The 19,145-nt window shown below is 47.8% G+C and overlaps 1 protein-coding gene across 2 annotated transcripts in view; it reads right to left on the minus strand.

The window, feature by feature from the left end:
- The window catches only part of NAV3 (neuron navigator 3), a 971,329-nt gene extending 958,594 nt beyond the window's left edge, over positions 1–12,735 (minus strand). For both annotated transcript variants that reach the window (XM_029597136.1, XM_029597134.1), the window contains exon 1: positions 12,486–12,735. The gene's annotated coding sequence lies outside the window, so the exon portion shown is untranslated. The remainder of the gene's footprint in view (positions 1–12,485) is intronic.
- Positions 12,736–19,145: the final 6,410 nt, after the last annotated feature.

Here is a 19,145-nt window from a genome sequence, read left to right on the forward strand (position 1 = left end):
AATTCTAACCGAAGGAACACAAATTATCCATCTGTATTGCACATCCCACCCCATCCCCATTTGGAAGAAAGTGAAATAAGGAACAGCCCATGCGAGAAAGGTACCAGTAACAAGAAATTGAAAACATCCACTGGAAACTGGTAACGCAAACATCACAGCTCCCTTAAAATGCTGTCATTTATTTATTTATTTCGAAGTTTTTTATATACCGCGGCACGTTTATAACATCACCTCGGTTCACAATCAACAGTAAATCAGCAACAAGCTTTACAATCGAAAAGAGAAAAAACTCGAGTGTACATAATGTCATATGTTCCAAATTGGATTAAAGAGTACAGGAGAACACCAAATGACCACAGCTACACTGCGCCAGCTGCGGAGCTAAACATCTGGTTTCATGGTGAGGGGTTCCACCCCCAAAACTCAACAAGAGGTAATGAAGTCGATTGTTAACCACAAAATATAATCCAACTCACCCAAAAGCAGAGTGCTCCGCCGTCAATTGTTTTATTTTTTTATTCACAAAATCTTTACCATAAAAATATTAGGAGGAAAAGACTTCAGGCACCAAGATTTAGTTCACATCAGACAGAAAATCCTCCTCCATTTTTCTGAAAGCTAATTTAAAGTGCGCTTGTCATCCCAATCAAATTTTCATAACCAAAATTAACTTATCTGGAAAGAAGCCACCAAGGAATCTGATTCCATGCGGCCAGCGTTTTGCCTTTTGGCTGCTTCAAGAATTGATTCAGTCTATTTGAATGGAGACCCAGTTATTTTTATAAAAGATTTTGTGAAAATACAAATAAACCAAAAAAAAAATGACAATTGACTGCAGAGCGCATTGTTTGGGTGGACTGGCTTACATCTTTTTACCTGTGACATCACCACGCAGTGATGTGATTATAGCTTGCCAGTATGTGTTGTTGGTGGTGATGCAATCTTTCACATACGCCACAGTCAGGCCCCTGATCTCCTGCTCAACTCTCTCACTGCACTACTTAAATGGACATTTGCTTGGATGGCACAACAGCCCGTAGACGTCTCTGTGCAATGCTCTGCTCCCCAGAAGAGACCCCTCATGAAGGTCAAGGGCTCATAGCTTCATTTTCTGCTTTGATCGCCATACTCCGTGGTCAGCTTTGCACTTTGAAGAGATAACAGCCCTCATGCACAAAATAACCTGGAGGGAAAAAAAAAATCCCCTCCACAATAATGATTATAATAAGAGAAAGACTTTACTCTCCCTGCCACTTCTCATACCCGACGGACTCATCAATCATTAGTCCAGCTGCACGGGTTCACAACCTGGAAAAATGAGCTTGGAACAGGCTTGCAAGAACTTCTCATGCATTATTATGGCACCAGAATAGCTGAGCTGGAGGTGGCACAAGAACCCATCTTGTAGGATAACAGGGACTGCCCACGCTCCACCAGTACACCAGCTCCCCTGGCACAAAGAAAAAAAAATCTATTTCCACCCTCCCGCTAAATTATCTGAATAGCCTTACTTGTCCAAAAGTTTGACAAAGCAAAAATAAAGAATAAATGTGGTCCAAAATGTGGTCCATGTAAGTTTCTCTCCTCTAACTATGTAAATCCAGTACAGCAGGAGAAAAAGAAATGAAAGAAGGAAAAAGTAAAAGACAAATAGAAGAAAAGGAGGAGGAGGAGAGGAAAAAGGGAAGAATGAACTATTTAGCACAATAAACACCATCGTTTCTATACAGTCTTATTTCTGCATCTCTGCCCGTATTCTCACTAGAGATGTGCATTCGTTTATCACGAATTAGGCAACAAAATTGCCTAATTCGTCGTGGTTCAGGGGACACGAACCATGAAACGGATTTTCCCAGAACTTCCGGCGCCATCTTTCCCCGAACTTCTGGCGCCATCTTGTGTTCCTACCATGCGACAGGGGCCAACCAATGGCACCGGTAGCCCCTGTGACATAGTATGGGCAAAGGCTATCGGTGCCATTTTGAATACTGGCAGCCGACAGCCCGAGTGCAGGAGATCGCTCCAGGACCACCAGGGACTTTTGGCAAAAAGTCCCTGGTGGTCCAGCGGGGGTCCTGGAGCGATCACAGCACAGAAACTGCACTAGTGAGCCTGGCTGACAACATGAGGCGCTCCCTGGATCATGGCCAACCTGCACTCCTGCTATCCTTGACCTCTCTGCGGATTTGACACCACTGATCACCAGATCCTTATCTGCTGCCTATCTCTCAGGACCGGCACTCAAATGGCTCCAATCCTTCCTCCAAGACCTCACCTAGACTGTCTTTCTGGAACAAACTTCCTCTTGCCCCCACCCCCTCAGGGATCCATCCTCTCCCCACTCTTCAACCTATACATGGCCCCACTCTGCAAACCACTTAAGAACTCAACATCCTCAACCACACTTTTATAATGACTATAATACAGCTACTAACTCTGGGTTGGCAACAGGATCCTACCTGCATCGACTCAAGGGTAACCCTAAATGGGACTCCCCTCTTTTTATCCACCAGGTCAAGAGCTTTGTCTTCCTCCTATACTCTAGTCTACTCAATGATGCGCAAATAAAGTCCGTAACCAAATCTGCTTTCTTCTAGTTACACCAACTGCCTGCCACCTCCTCCCCTTCTTTGATGGCCCTGCTTTTGCAATAGTGATCAAGGCCTGCGTCATCTCTCACCTGGACTACTGCAATGCATAATACATTGGACCTCCTAAGCAGGTGCACTGCCATTTAAAACCCATCCAAAATGCTGCTGCTCCAGTTGTTCTAAAGGCCAGAAAAAATGACCAATTTAACTTCTACTCTACAGGGATTTCCGCACAGTACTCCAAGCCATCATTCTCACGAAATTAGACTACTGCAATTCACTCCTACTGGGCCTTCCCGCCTGCACCACCAAACCCCTCCAGATGGTCTTGAATGCCACAGCAAGAATTCTCACCAACGCCAAAAAAAAGGACCATATCACCCCGATCCTCCAGCATCTCCATTGGCTTCCCATTAAATATAGGATACAGTTCAAAACCAGCATGATGATTCATAAGGCCCTACATAGCATTTCACCACTCAACTTAACCTTCCAGCTTCAACTACACACTTCTAAAAAGCCAACTAGAAGGGCATACCAGAACAGAATGATCACCCAACCTGCAAAATCCTCCCTGAGGAAACGCGCACTATCCACAGCAGGCCCGTCTCTCTGGAACTCTCTACCACCAGACCTCCGCCTTGAGCCGTGCCATACGACTTTCAAAGTGAAACTCAAGACTTGGCTCTTCCTTCAAGCTTTCCCAGAGAGCTAAGAGCAAAAAGAGCAACAACAACCCTCCTGTCTTACAGCAATAATGTAATTTATTTGCTTTATTTATGTGTTCTGAGTTGATCTTAGTTTGTATTGTTACTGTATAATAGATTAATTGTTCGATATGTTCCATGTAAACCGCCATCCCGGCGATAGTTATCTCTGTTACCTGTGAACTGGAGTGATATGTATTTTATACAGGAACTTCCGGTATATAAAAACCAAAAATAAATAAATAAATAAATAAATAAATAAATAACCCTCTCCTCAGAACTCTACACTGGCTCCCAACACAGCGCCAGGTCAAATTCAAGATTTTAGTCCTTACATTCAAGGCCCTCAAAAGGCTTAGCAACCTTCTGTCAACCATCTTATTTATTTATTTGTTTGTTTTTTTGTATACCGACATTCGATCGAGATATCACATCGGTTCACATGTGAACAGAACAGTAAATAAGGCATGGGCTGCACTGACTATCCCAGCTCCCAAAGAAATTCAACTCACAACCACAAGGAAAAGGAATTTCGCAGGCTCCGCCCCCACCCCTCTGGAACTCTTTCCCACGTGAGATCAGATAGGCCCCACACCTGCTCATTCTCAGGAAATCTCTGAAGACATGGACGTTTACAGCAGCTTTTGGCCTACAACCTTCCACATCCCTGAAGAAAGCTCTGTGGCTACTCCCAAAGGAAACCTTCTCACAGATTGAAGGGAACATTGTCATTTCATTGATGGCCCCCAAGCAGCCACATCAACCTGGTCTGTAACCCTCAGAAAAGCTCTACACTACCCATTCCATAAGCCTGCATAAATCTGAGCCTTCCTCCTGGACTCATTCAACTGTACATCAAAACCCCATTAGCGAGTTTCATCTGAGCTCACTCTTAAGACCAAATTCCCCTCTCTCAATCTAGAACGGGGGTGACCAACTCTGGCCCTTGAGTACAATGAGGCAGTGCATGCAAATCTCTCTCATGCATATTCATTGTGGATATTCTGAAAACCTGGCCTGTTTGTAGCGCTCAAGGATCGGAGTTGGACACCCCTAATCTAGAACCCTCCCTGAATTGTATAACACTCCTGCTTTTTTAAAGGCCATATTTGATCTATGTGCTCTACCTTTTATTCCCTAGTCCAGTTATTGACTTATACACTGTTGACTGATACCTTTATTCTCTCTTGTTGTAATTCACCTTCTTTTTAATTATGCCTGTCATCCACTTTGTTTAAGGTCACACTCTTCCACTGTGAGAGTTCAAACAATGATGATGATGATGATAATACCCTGGCAATCTTCCCTCTAAGCTATGCAGGAACAGGACTTGAATCCCTCCAGGCACAGTTCTCTCTCTGCACAAGTCGAGACTCAGCTGCCTTCCAGTCCGTCTGCTGAGCCTGTGCGAGTCCCCCCACCCACCTGCAACCAATCAGCTGAGCCTGCCTGAGCTCTCCTTCACCATCCTACTGTGGGAGAGGCAGCGCTTGATCTCCCTCCCAGCCTTCTGCTTCTTGCTCCTGCCTATGGCCAATCAGCCGAGTCCTTGCTCCTGTGAGCTGCCTTAAAAGGGGGTGGCAGAGCATAGCAGAACTTGTGCAAATGTCATCTTATTGCCTCTTGACTCCGGGTACTGGGATGGTGCTACAATAGAAAGAGCACATGGTGGAACACCCTCTCCCTTGCCTGAGAAGTTAGCTGTGCAATGGTAGCACACTTTTACCGCAAACAATTAAAGGGGATGTTGGCCCTGATGTGATCACGCCTTGGAGCCCACTCTCACATTCTGCTCAGATGCCATTCCGGCATCCTTCAGTCCCCCACATCAGACAGATAAAGCGCATAGCCGAGACTAAAACTGAGCAGGAACGGACTGAAATTAATTTCCAAATTTAATTTACAAGGAAAAATTAATTCTACTTAATTTGCTATTCAGAGCTTCTACAGCTGTTGAATCAGTTTTTAGAATTTAATTTTGTTTCTTTGTACTTTTCTCTGCCTTAGTGCTGAGGCAGCAAAGACAGGCAAATTGAAGCAATAGGACTGGCTTATCTTGCTTTGTTCTGCTAGTACCACGGACAGGCAACCAGACATCAGCCCTGGCACACCAGGGCTCCAGTGACTTCAATTTATATTCTAAAATATTTATTTCCACAATTCCACAAATCTCAGCGGATTACAGTCAACATGCACAGTAAAGCATAACAGTCAACATAACAAAACCTTTCACAACACAAAAACAAACATGCCAAAACAACTAAAAAGCAACATTGCTATACATCTCTTGTGGAAAAAAAAAAAAACATAGCTTGGATATGCAAATAATCCAAGTCAAAAACAAAGCAAGCACTAAAATGAGTAACCCTAGGGTACTGTGAAACTTCCATTACTGTAGTCCCATCCCTGAATGGGTCCCTTTCAATGGAATGTAGCAGGGCTGCTGGGTTTCCCTTTGTTTCTGGCGATGAAGCAAGTTGCCGACCACTTTCAGGTGACCTTCAGTGATGATAATCGGAAGTAGTAAGCAGTGTCCTCGTCATCCCTGGCACCGTGCTTTCTTCTCTGCGCACCGTCAACAAAAAGAAAAAGCACGCACGTTGCCAATCTACTCTGCAGAACGTGTAGCTTGATTCAGTATAGTCTGCGGGGGTAATCACAGATTCCCCCGCAGCTACAATCAGTTATTCACGGCTGACAACAGCCAGGGTCAGTGCCTGCATTAAGCAAGCTAGGTGGTGGCCTAGAGCGCCAGCATTGGAGGGGGAACAGCATTCTGTCATCACGAGGCCCAAAGAGATGCTGTGGCAGAGCCATTACTGCCAACGAAGGGAGTGTACTGCTGGAGCTACTGCTGCCGGTAGGAGGAATGGCTGTGCTGGTGGTAAGCTGGGGGAAGAGGGTACATGACCAAAGGTTTGCCTAGGGTGCCAAATACTCTTGCACCAGCCCTGGCCACCGCTTGCCTGCAAATACTGGCCACTGTTTGGTACAAGTCAGGAGAACCTATAGGCGAGGCTTTTAGTGATAAGGTTTGAAGTGATTTCCTGGGATTTTATTTAGTCTTACCTTACTGAACTTTATCAACTAGGGTCCTTGGATAGTAGTCTCCCACCCTGACTCACACTGTACCTACTGCCCACCTAAGGCATCCCCCACCCTAAGGAACCTGCTGGCTGATGGGGATGGGGAGGGGAGTGATCAGAGAGAGAGGTGTAGAAACTTCCACAGATGGAGCTGAGTGGGAATGGCCCTACATTCAATGAAAATAAAATGAGTCCACCAATGCACAGGTGACTATCGATTCATACAACCTGCCGTCCAGAGACGTGCGAGCAGCAGAATGACCACCAACTGCAACAGAAAAACCACACACACACACGCCCAACGGAACGTGCAAATCTGCTGACAACCACCACACACGCGGAAGAATCCAAGGCAACCGGCTATGAGCAGCACTGTAACACTGCTGATTACTTTTTGGCAGAAGCTGCCCCACGAAAGAACATTAAACCAAGGAGAATGCCAGAGTCATCTGCAGCAACACGTTTTGCAAGCTTAAAGAAGCGATACCGAAAAGGGTTTGTCCGGGTAATTTAAGTTACCCAGATAAACCCCGAGACTTAAAATTCCCCTCCCTGTCGATGAGCAAAGTTTTACCCAAGAAAAAAATGTATCTGAATAAAAAAAAAGAAAAAAGAGAGGCGGGTGAGGGTTTTGGGGGCACGGTCTAAATGCAGCCGGGCAGCGCAGATATTCAGTACCACGCAGATAAATGGAGCCAGTCTGCTCGGGGAGATCACTGCTCTGAAGTTACCCGGGTATATTCAGTGCCAGAGCTCACCTGGAGAAGTCCTGCGCAATATCCTGGCTTAAGGGCACCAGGGTCACTTCCCACTCGCCACAGCAAACCAGCACGGACCTTCATGTAAAATGCCTAAAGCAGGCAATCCTGGATAACCGCAGCAGGCACGGAGGAACAGACGCTTTCTCAAAGCCACGGAGGGCAGAAGAAACAAACACTGCTGTTACCCTACCTGCCTATTTGATTTCTCTAGGTCTTCCTCATCTGGTTTTTCGCGTTCCCCACTCTAGCATGATGGCCACCCCTACATCCCAGGGTTGAAGAGGAAAAAGAATGAGAGAGCTCGCCTCCTTTCCTGGCCCTGCATTCTCTCTGGTTCCTGCTTCCCTAGCACTCAATCCTGATCCATCCTCTAATCTTTCCTCTTGTCACCTGTTCAACTCTTCCCCATCTCCTGCCATTCTCTCTCTCTCGCTCTCTTCTCAGCCTTCTCTACTCTCTTTCCTCAACATCCCCCTCCTCTCTCATCATGCCTACCTTTCTGCTTTCCCATCTTCTCCTGTCCTAGTCCCACCCCCCTTTGTTTTTATTTCTCTCCTCATCCTAATTATTCTTCTCCCTCCCCACCCCCTTTACTGGCCAACTCCTTCCCTCCACTCGTCTTTTTGTCTCTTATCTTCCTGCTCCCCCCCCCCCCAAAACCCCCTCCACCTTTCAGGCCAGCAAACTGAGAACAGGGCAGCAGGCTAGCGAAGCGAGGACTCTGACAGAATGAGCCTCCGGTCCCCCTGCGACTGCTCCCGGCCTCACAGAAAGCATGCGAGGATGAGGAGGAGCGGGAGCTCGTGCTCACCGTCTCTCTTGCTGTTACTCATCCAGGGAGGAGCTCTCACTCTCAGAGGGATGGGAGGAAGAGTAACTTCTCGCAGGACAGCAGTAAGACGCTGCTCCTCTTCACCAGACCGGAGCAGAACAAGTGTCAGTACAACATCCCAGCACTCACCGGTCCAGGCCCTGGCTGCCTAGCAGTCTAGTTCAGTCATGCCGCACAGGTCTTAGTTACCCCCATTTACTCAGCCTAGAAGAAAGAAGGGAACAGCATGAAAAGCTCTGGGTCATGGGGGGGTCACCATAGGGAGGAAAGCTGTAAAGGAACGTGAGAAGATACTTCCCTACTGAAAGGGTGGAGGAGGCCTGGAACAGTCTGGCAGAAGAAGTAGCAGGCACCAGAGCAGTTTCAAGCATGCGTTGGCCAGATATCAAAGCAACCTTGGTCTTTGGAGCAGGGCAAGGAAGTGACAAAAGCAGAGACTGAGCAGGGCCTGCAGCACAGTGGGGAGGTGCAGATAGAGTGGATGGGCCAAGTGGCTGACGTCCCCCCCCCCCCCCCGAGATGTGGCTTCTCAGCTATGAAGGCGATCAGCCTCACGCCATGCCAAGCCTCCTCTTACAAGGTTTACCCAGATTAAATGCACATAGCAATCATCCAAAATGTTAAAAGCTATCTTTATTTTGGGGTTACTAGACATTCAATAAAAAACAGCCCACTATGCCAACAGCTCTCAAATGTTTGTTTGCCCCCTCCCCCCGAGTCTAAAAATACAAAGTGACTATGTCCACAAATTGATTTTCATCTGGCATCTTACGAGATAAATAAACCCGACATCCAGTTCCTAATTGATTTAGAAATGGTTACAACCACACAAAAATAATCCTAAATCCAACATAGGTTAATCTAAAAGGACATTTCTGATCCATAATGTACTTCTCTGTATCAAGTCATAGAAATCTAATCTAATGTGACTCCATTGTTTTTTTTTTCTCTTCTGAACGGGGAAGAGTTGTCACAATATTAAGCAGCCATGACAGCAAGGCATTAGTTTAACATGTGCTCACTGAAAATACGGAATTCAACAGACATTATTCGCAGAAATCCGAGACACACACACCGAGTTTGCACTCACTTCGGATTTCTATTTGCGTCCCACTTCTGCGTCCTCAAGCAACATCCAAGAACTAACAAATCCCAGAGGTCACAAATAAGAAATCTGCAAACCTGCAGCACTCCTTAAGTCACCAAACCTCAGATCCCAAAGACTGCTTAAGTTCCCTGCTCTCAGTTTAAACATGGGGCTTGGACAGTGCTTCCTGCCGTCCGGAGCAGTGCACCAGGCCATAGTGCCAGGGCAGCAATCATTACTATAAGACAACTGCCTGGGCAGATAGTACAGCAGCAAGGGCAAATATCTCATGGCATACCTGCTCTCTAGGGCAACACCAATATTATAAATATTACTTTAAAAATTGCTTTGAAAATGGTTGTTTGTTTTTAATACTGCCATGTCCATGGCTAGATTAAGCACACTTTCCCCTCTTACAGTCAATGATTCTGACTGTTAATTGGACGGCACCAGCAATCCACAGTCTAATTTTGAGAAGACCTCGTCAATCCTCTCCTCAGAGGAGGGATTTGAAGTGCATCTATTGTAAGAGCCTCAAAATATTCCACTGCCGCAGGTATGCAGACTTTTCAAAACAAGTTTGCGAACTAGTTTAACCAACCACCCCCCCAAAAAAAAAAAAAAAAAAGTTTTGCAGTTCAATGACTTAGTCTGGCAAATTTGGCCTTCCAAACCCTCCCTCCCCCCCCCCCCCCACAAAAAAAAATTAATCTGATGGATTCCTCCAAATCAGCAAATTCTCTCTGACGTGCGGACAAATTGGGCGGATTCACAGGTTCCGTCGCAGTCAGATTTGATTCTCACAAATCAGCAAAGCACAGAGCGTTCCCAGCGAATCTGTCCAGCTTCCTCCCCTGCTCTCCCACTCAGGGCTTGCCAGCGAGGGGCCAATGCAGTAAAGCGTGCCCGGACGAGCGCACAGGTTTACACAGTGGTTGGACGCGCTAGACTAGCGACCGATGCAATAAGGAAGATTAGCGCGTCCAAAATACGTGGCCAGTAGCAACCATCACGTGTGAATTCCACGTAGATAAGGCTATTAGCATTTACCCCTTCCCCCGATACAGGAAACCGTGGGCACTAGTAGATGCACACTTTTTAACGCGGCAAATTTAACTGCAGCCCCGGAGGCGGCATAAAGTCAATCCGCGAGTCAAGGGCTCATGAGAGGTTAAAAAAAAAATACGGTCCTCTGTGCTTCCTCCTACTTAGTATCATTGTGACACTGAAATTCACTGCTTGCGGTGTTGAAAAATAAATGTATATTGGCTTGATTTAAAAAAAAAACAACCCACACACATTCTTCTGGATGCACAGTTTAGATGCCCATGGCATGGGGCACTTAGCTATGGACGGCTTCAGCCACCAGAGCAAAACTGACCAGAAGAAGCGGGATAAAAAAAAACAAAACGGACGCTGGTACTGAACGCCCATTTCAATAGTGGGCGCCCGATGCATTTCAGCGGTAGGGACGCACAGTTCTCCCCCCAGCGCGCCCTTTTACACGCAGGCCCTCATTTAAATACTTCATCGGGTGCCGGTGGCGATGTGGCCGCCTGCGTGTTAGGGGGAAAAAACGGGCGCGAAAAATACGAGTGCCCGTTTCCAAGGCGAGTCTTATTGTAATCGGCCCCTGAATGTGGGGAAATTAAAAAAAAAAGAAGTCAAATCTGAAGCAGGTCGAACTTCACCTGGTTGGGAGTTTGACCTCGATTGTTCTGCACATTAAAAGGTGACCGGCAATAGCCATTCCTTCCACGTAACCTCTGAATGTGAGCAGTGAGGGAGAGAGAACTGCTGGCAAGTGGTCCATATTCCCTCGTTCCTCTCTAGCTGCTTTTCATCCGAGACCCAATAACTCCTATGAAGTGGGAAAGTCGAATAAAATTTGCTTTCTGGGATTTGAAATTGCAGCCTCACTCTCTCTTTGCAGATATTTCTGCAAAGTCGTGCAGGCCAGATTTACGACGGCAGTACAGGAATCCATTCTGCACGGAATATCGGGAAGAAAAAAAACAAAACAAAACACACACCTTTGGTACATTTGGCCCCAGTGAAAGGCATCGGCCTGTCAGGTGAACAGAGAATCTTTGAATGATTAAGTTAACTGATGTTTACTATCAGCTCCAGGCATTGCCTCTGCAAAAATCTTTTAAAGTATAGCTTGCAAGGCACTTTAACTACAGCTGGTTATGCATTAAAACTTATGTTTTAAGCAGATTTTTGGGCTCTCCGGGTCTAGGCTTGTTGGCCACTTTGGGATGCTCCTCTCCTAGCGCCGGCAAATCTGTAAGACATCACTTTGAAGGCAGCAGTGAACTTCTCTCCAGCATGTCCCTTAATGTCGCTTTGGTACAGCCGGTTCCAGCAGGGGCAAGCCACTGCTTTTCCTTAGCAATGGTGAGGAGCCACACAAAGCAAGGAAAGAAGGTGGGAACAGCCAGACGGCAAAAGCTGACCTCCTCTCAAAATACACACACAGACACACAAGTTAGGGGAAGCAACTGATGGAGCATTCTTCCAAACCCCTAGGAATACTGCACTTCCATTTTTTCTCATGAAGAACTGTTAGCTTCTCCCTCCCCCCCCCTTCCATTTTTTTCTGCTTATTTATGATGAACGCCGTATCTCGTTTATACACATGATTTAATAACGATAAATTTCCATTTGCCTAAAACTGTAACAGTGTTTCTTCCCTCCAGGCACTCAGCATCCAAACGGGGGGGAAAAAAAATGCAATTATTAGAAAGGAATGCTTTCCTCAGCCTGCAATGGTAGGAAATAATTCCTTAAAACGTATCTAACAAGGTGCTACAGCAATCACTTGTGGGGAGGGGGGGGGGGGGAGAGAGACAGATCTGGGCACATGAGAGCCTAATTAAAGCCACCAGCATCATCATACCTGCAAGCGTGTGCAGGAGGCATAGCATCTTGCCATTAAGAAGCAGACTGCAGGTAAATATTTGCAACAGCAAAAAAAAAAAAAAAAATCGCCATGCACAACAATGTTCCGGAGGCCCCCGAAAGCTGAGCCTGCGAAGCGTGGCAGAGCGTGCGCCCCCCCCCCCCCCCCCCCCCCCCATCCTTGGAAGCCAGCGGCTCCCCTGACCCGCCCGTGCCCTTCTCTGCCACTTCTGCCTGCATTTCACCACTTTGGGGTATTTTTTTATTTTATTTTTTTTTGCTGTTGTTGTTGTTGTTGGATTTGTTGGGTTTTTTTTTTAAGGTGGAGGAAGAAGCATTTTGCAAACAATAGCGGAGGGGCGTCGGAAGCCACCGCGGCCACCTGAAAGCGGATGCAACGCAGAGGCGAAGTGCGTTTCAGTGCCCGATTTAAGGAGCCCAACTTCTGACGCCGCAAACCGCTGGAACGGAGGAAAGAAAGGAAAAAAAAAAAGCCAAACCCCGGCGCCGCCGTTACCTGCCAGATGTCGTCGCGGGCGGGGGGGGGGGAGGAAATCCTCAGGTTTGCCGCTGGCAGCCCGTGCACGGGTTACTATGGAAATCGTCCTCCAGCAGCAGCGGGAGGCAGGGCGTCCGTCTGTCCGTGCCAGCCCGGTCCCGCGCGCGCCGCTGGCGTTTAAAGGCACCGCAGCCGGGGCGCCCCGGAGGCATTGGGGGGGGGGGGGGGGGGGGGGGAGCCGCTGGCCGCTCCTGCTCGGCGGGGCCGTCTAGAATAAGGGCAGGGATGAGCGGCGGCGGCGGCTCACAGCCCAGAGCAGGAGGGAAAAACATGCTGGGGGCGGGGCTGAAAGGGAGATGCCGAACCAGCGCATGGAAATCGCGTGTGCAGGGGGTGGGGGGGGGGGACCCCGAAAGTATCCGCAGGCTGGCCGCCCCCTCCCCGATGATCCGGACTCCACATCGCTGCTTGCACGCACGCACGCACACCCCCTCCCCCCCCCCCCCACCTCCATGTCTGTGCATGGTGTCAGGGGAGGGGGGGGGGGGGCTGCGGTATAACCACCCACCCCCCTCCCCTTCCTCTTATTGCCGATCGGCGCCCGGAATATCTTCCCCTTACTCAGAACATCCCCGATTTGGGAGAGGGGGAAGCGCGTCACGTGATCTCTGCGAGCCCTTTGCTGAATGGGGTCGGGGGGGGGGGGGGCGCGACCTCTCTGAGTCCCCCCTCGACCCTTGGCGGCCCGACTCGCACCTGTGTTGGGAGGCTCAGGGGGAAGAGTCCCCGAGCTTGTCCTGGGAGCCTTCACCGACCCGACCCGAAGCAAGGGCAGCATCGTTTGTACGCGCAGGGCACGAGTGCCGGCAAGAAATCCGCGCCTGGCCATCCGGGGGGGGGGGGGGGGGACGGGACAAAATAACTCTCATCGGAAGAGAACAGAACCGGCCCGAGTACAAGGCATCAGGCCTCCTTCCCCTGCTGTTCTTTGTATCTGTGTATGGCCATTTCTCCCTGCTCGACTTTGCAAATGGAGAGGAATCGATTTTGCTGAGACCCTGCAGAGAGGTGACACACAACGTGCCAGGCTCGCCAGTCCCCTCTACAAGCAGTGTCAGAGCCTCGCCGCTCCATGCTTTTCCCTTCCGCTTTCCCTTCTGTGAGACTATTGATGCACATGACGCATGTTTTCAAGTGTCGCCGTCCTCTGGGGTCTCTTTCATGGTTTTCTATGCTTTTTGGACTGCAGTGATTTGCTTTAGGAAAAACTGACTGCACATTTATATATGATGCTTTTAATGACCTATACTAGCAATTCCCCAACTTGTCCTCAGGTTCTGCCCACTCGTTGGGGGCTATATTTGCATGCAAGGGAGGCAGTGCATGCAGTTACATCTTGTGAAAGTTCATTATTGCTATTCGGAAATGTGATCGACTTGGGGCTTCCCCAGGACAGGTTGCAGGCCAGGGCTTCCCAAACCTGCCCTGGGGACCCCACAGCCAGTCAGGTTTTTAGGATATCCACAATAAATATGCATGAGGTAAATTTGCATATCATGGAGACTCAGTATTGGTTGAGGAAGTGCTGTTGTAGGCACTGCGGTAACATGGAGTGTCCATGGTTAGACCCAAAAGTCCAATGAGCTTGGGAAAAGGCTGGTTGCTTTGGACAATGAGTTTGCTAGTTTTGCTAGTCATGGAGATATTTAGAAAACTTGATACTAAGGCTTGGAAGGAGACTGAATGTTGGATTTAGTTTTGATCTTATAAGAATCACGGAGGAGGACGGCAAGCCCTGCCAGTGAGAATGGTGGCAGAATTTGGGCATGCTTCGGACAATATTGAGGGTAGTGTAGGAAAGGGGGCGAAGGACATAGGAAAAGACATTAGTGCATGGGGAACTATTGTTGGATTGAGTATGGGAATTTTTATGGACAGACTGGATGGGCTAGTTTGTTCCTGTTCTGCCATCATGTACTATGTAGGTTGGGAATTGCTGCGAAACTATGTACTTCCAATCGGAGATTGATTATTACTGCGGAATCTGCAGGTCTTTTACACCCGATCAACAGACCTGCTCTACACCTCTTTGGTTGGAACCAAGTGTCACATGTCCTAAAGAAACAGTTTTGAGTATGTGTGTGACTTTGTAGAGCTTTGATGTACAAATTCAAAGTCTGACTTGAACCAAACAGATTCCCTAGCCTAGGAAAATATAGCAGATTTTACTTATTCAACAACCTCCTTTGCTGTCTCTACATATATGCCATGCTGAGTCAGACCAAAGGTTCTTCCAGGCCAGCATATTGTCTCCAAAAGTAGCCAATTCAGCTGATCCTAGAGAGCAGATACATTTTTGTTGCTCATCCCCAGGGATAAGTGGCAACTTTTCCAAGTTTATGTGACTAATAATGATTTATTGACCTTTTCCAGAGAAACCTGTCCAAATCTATTTTAAACCAGCCATACTAAATGCCTTGACCACATCCTCAAGCACCAAATTCCACATCTTGACAAACTAAAGAGTAGCAAATCACCTGGACCGGATAGTATGCATCCTAGGGTACTGAAGGAACTAAAAAATGACATTTCTGATCTATTAGTTACAATTTGTAAGCTATCATTAAAATCATCCATTGTACCTGAAGACTGGAGGCTGGCCAGTGTAATCCCAATATTTAAAAAGGGCTCCAGGGGCGATCCAGGAAACTATAGATCATTGAGCCTGACTTCAGTGCCGGGAAACTAGTGGAAACTATTCTCAAGATCAAAATCATAGAGCACATAGAAAGACATGGTTTAATGGAACACAGTCAACACAGATTTACCCAAGGGAAGTCTTGCCTAACAAATCTGCTTCATTTTTTTGAAGGGGTTAATAAACATGTGGATAAAGGTGAACTAGTAGATGTAATGTGTTTGGATTTTCAGAAGGCATTTGACAAAGTCCCTCATGAGAGGCTTCTAAGAAAATTAAAAAGTCATGGGATAGGAGGCGATGTCCTTTCGTGGATTACAAACTGGTTAAAAGACAGGAAACAGAGAGTAGGATTAAATGGTCAATTTTCTCAGTGGAAAAGGGTAAACAGTGGAGTGCCTCAGGGATCTGTACTTGGACTGGTGCTTTTCAATATATTTATAAATGATCTGGAAAGGAATACGATAAGTGAGGTTATCAAATTTGCGGGTGATACAAAATTATTCAGAGTAGTTAAATCACAAGCGGATTGTGATACATTACAGGAGGACCTTGCAAGACTGGAAGATTGGGCATCCAAATGGCAGATGAAATTTAATTTGAACAAGTGCAAGGTGTTGCATATAGGGAAAAATAACCCTTGCTGTAGTTATGTGATGTTAGGTTCCATATTAGAAGCTACCACTCAAGAAAAAGATCTAGGCATCATAGTGGATAATACTTTAAAATCGTCAGCTCAGTGTGCTGCAGCAGTCAAAAAAGCAAACAGAATATTAGGAATTGTTAGGAAGGGAATGGTTAATAAAACAGAAAATGCCATAATGCCTCTGTATCACTCCATGGGGAGACCACACCTTGAATACTGTGTACAATTCTGGTTGCCGTATCTTAAAAAAGATATAGGTGCGATGGAGAAGGTACAGAGAAGGGCAACCAAAATGATAAAGGGGATGGAACAGTTCCCCTATGAGGAAAGACTGAAGAGGTTGGGGCTGTTCCTCTTGGAGAAGAGACAGCTGAGGGGAGATATGTTAGAGGTATTTAAAATCATGAGAGGTCTTGAATGAGTAGATGTGAATCGATTATTTAGACTTTTGGATAATAGAAGTTAGCAAGTAGCACATTTAAGACTAATTGGAGAAAATCCTTTTTCACTCAATGCACAATTAAGCTCTGGAATTTGTTGCCAGAGGATGTGGTTAGTGCAGTTAGTGTAGCTGGGTTTAAAAAAGATTTGGATAAGTTCTTGGAGGAGAAGTCCATTAACTGCTATTAATCATGTTGACTCAGGGAATGGCCTCTGCTATTACTGGCATCAGCAGCATGGGATCTTCTTTTTGTTTGGGTCCTTGCCAGGTTCTTTGTTGGAAACAGGATGCTGGGCTTGATGGCCCTTGGTCCAACCCAGCATGGCAATTTCCTAGCGTGTAGCAGATGGACTCAGGACCAATGGGTATAGTGTACTCCTGCTAGCAGTTGGAGTCGGATCAGATTTCAATCTGACGTCAGCCCTAGTACATATACCCCTGCAGGAAGTGCAGCTCTTCAGTATTTTCCGTCTCCATAGCAGTTAGGGACTATCTGCATGCTCTCAAGCGTTAGATCAAATTCAAAGAAAACCCAAAATTTAAAGAAGAATACCTACCTGAAGACGAGCCCCGCTTTCCTGCGGTGATACCCTCGGGTCCCTCCCCTAGTTGAGATTCCTGAGGTGATTTCCGTGGTCCCTTGGAGGTGAGCCTCGGTCCGGCTGCCGAATCACGCCGAGGACCTAGCCCACGATCCTTCGGGCGCAGCTGAGAGGCAGCGGGTGCACCCTCGAGCGCGGTGGTGAAGGTATTTGCCCTCTCCCCCTGCAACCGGAGACCGCCCGGGACGAAACCGGGAAGCGCCGAAGACAAGGTAAGGTAGAAATCTTCTACTTGAATCAGGTCTCCGAGGATCGAGGAGGAGCACAGGTCACCGACCGGGACCAGTGCCACCAGGTTGATCCGCCCTAGCAGGGCCAGGCCCCGGCTATTCCAAGAGTCTGCCCACGTGGAGACTCTCCGAGGGAGTCGCCATATTGCCCGCATGTTCGCCGTTGTCATCTTGGCCTACTCGCTGCACCATTCGCCTCCGAGCGCACATCTCCGAGTCAGGCGCACAAAGCACTTGTGCGCATAGACTTACGCGTGCATAAATCCTTGCGCGCATAACTTGCACTTACAAAGCCGAGCGCATATGTACGGCACTACCGCGAGCACAACTTACACGCTCATTTTAAGCGCACTGGAGCGCATACGATTTACGCACCGACAGCCATGGCACCCCCAGGAACAGAAATTAAAGCGCAAGGCCTCTGCCCAGCAAACCACATCAGAGCCGCACAAAGCGAGGAGGCCGACACCCTGTGCACGCAGTGTGAGGAGGCCCTGGGAGGTCCAGCTCAGGGCCAGTCCCACCCAGGGCCGAGTTCTAGCTCCTCAGGGGGCACCCCGGACCTAGCCCGGGGGACCCCCCACAGACGGGGACCCCATGGAACCAGCGCCCCTCGGCTTTGATCCAGCGTCGATATCATGGGTGGAGTTCTTCAAGGGGATTCACGCCTTTGTTCAAATGCAAACTGATCCTCTGGCTGACCAGCCACATGCTCCATCGGAGGACCCACATGCCCCAGGCCCTTCAAGACCTAGGCACAGGCTCCCATTACCCAGAAGTCCTACCTATGGGGACTCGGACATAGAAACATAGAAACATAGAAACATAGAAATGACGGCAGAAGAAGACCAACCGGTCCATCCAGTCTGCCCAGCAAGCTTCACACATTTGTTCTCATACTTAACTGTTTCTCTTGGCTCTTAGTAACCTTATGTTCTAATTCCCTTTTCACCCCCACCATTAATGTAGAGAGCAGTGCTGGAGCTGCTTCCAAGTGAAATATTAAGTTTGATTAGTTGGGTAAGCGGCAGCATAGCTCTCTGCCATGAAGCAGAGGGCAATGCTGGAAATGTGTGAAGTATCAGTTTTTCTTTTCCCCTGTCATTGAAGCAAGGAGTCATGCCGGACATGCACCGAAAGTGAAGAATGCCTTGAAAGTCACATTAACTATCATCAAATATTGAAAAGCCTAATAATTGGTAATACCTATAAGCCCATGAACCCATCCTGTTTTTTTTTCTTTTTTTCTTTTCTTTTTTTAATTGGGAGATGGATGCCCTTCATCCTTCTACTCTGTGAAGGTGGACACCTACCACCGGCCACTGGCATCCCGCTCCGTTAATGCCTCTGTGGCTACTGCCGCTCCATGCAGTGTTTTACTACCTGCTCTTTATATGCGTCCTCTAGAACTGATGGATCCCATCCCTGGGGTTTTTTATTATTTATTTAATTGGGAGATGACAGCCCTCCATCCTTCCGCTCCGTGAAGGTGGACACCTACCACTGGCCACTGGCATCCCGCTCCGTGAATGCCTCTGTGGCTACTGCCGCTCTGTGCAGTATTTTACTACCTGCTCTTTATATGGACACCTACCAGCTCTGAGGAGGAAGCCGAATCCCTAGAAGAGGGTGAGCTCCCCCCGGGGACAGAGCCTCACCGAATCATGAGACGCTTCTTCACAAAGGACGAGCTCCCGGACCTGGTCAATCAATGTCTGACGGAGCTCGCTATCCCGGGCCCAGTTACTTCGGGGGAACCTAAACCAAACCCCCTGCTGGAAGGTCTTCGACAGACTTCTCGCCACTTCCCTCTGTTACAAGCAGCACAACAGCTGATTGACCTGGAATGGAATGCTCCGGAGCCCGCAATTAAAGGGGGATGAGCCTTGGCAGCCCTGTACCCCCTGGACCCAGCAACCAAAGATCTTGCATGCCCAAGAGTGGATGCCATGGTCTGGGCGGTCTCTAAGCGCACCACTATCCCAGTGGAGGGAGGAGCTGCGCTCAAGGATGCACATGACCGACATCTGGAGTCCATCCTCAAACAGTCATTTGACGTT

This window comes from Rhinatrema bivittatum, chromosome 4, assembly GCF_901001135.1.
Source record: "Rhinatrema bivittatum chromosome 4, aRhiBiv1.1, whole genome shotgun sequence".
Taxonomy (NCBI): domain Eukaryota; kingdom Metazoa; phylum Chordata; class Amphibia; order Gymnophiona; family Rhinatrematidae; genus Rhinatrema; species Rhinatrema bivittatum.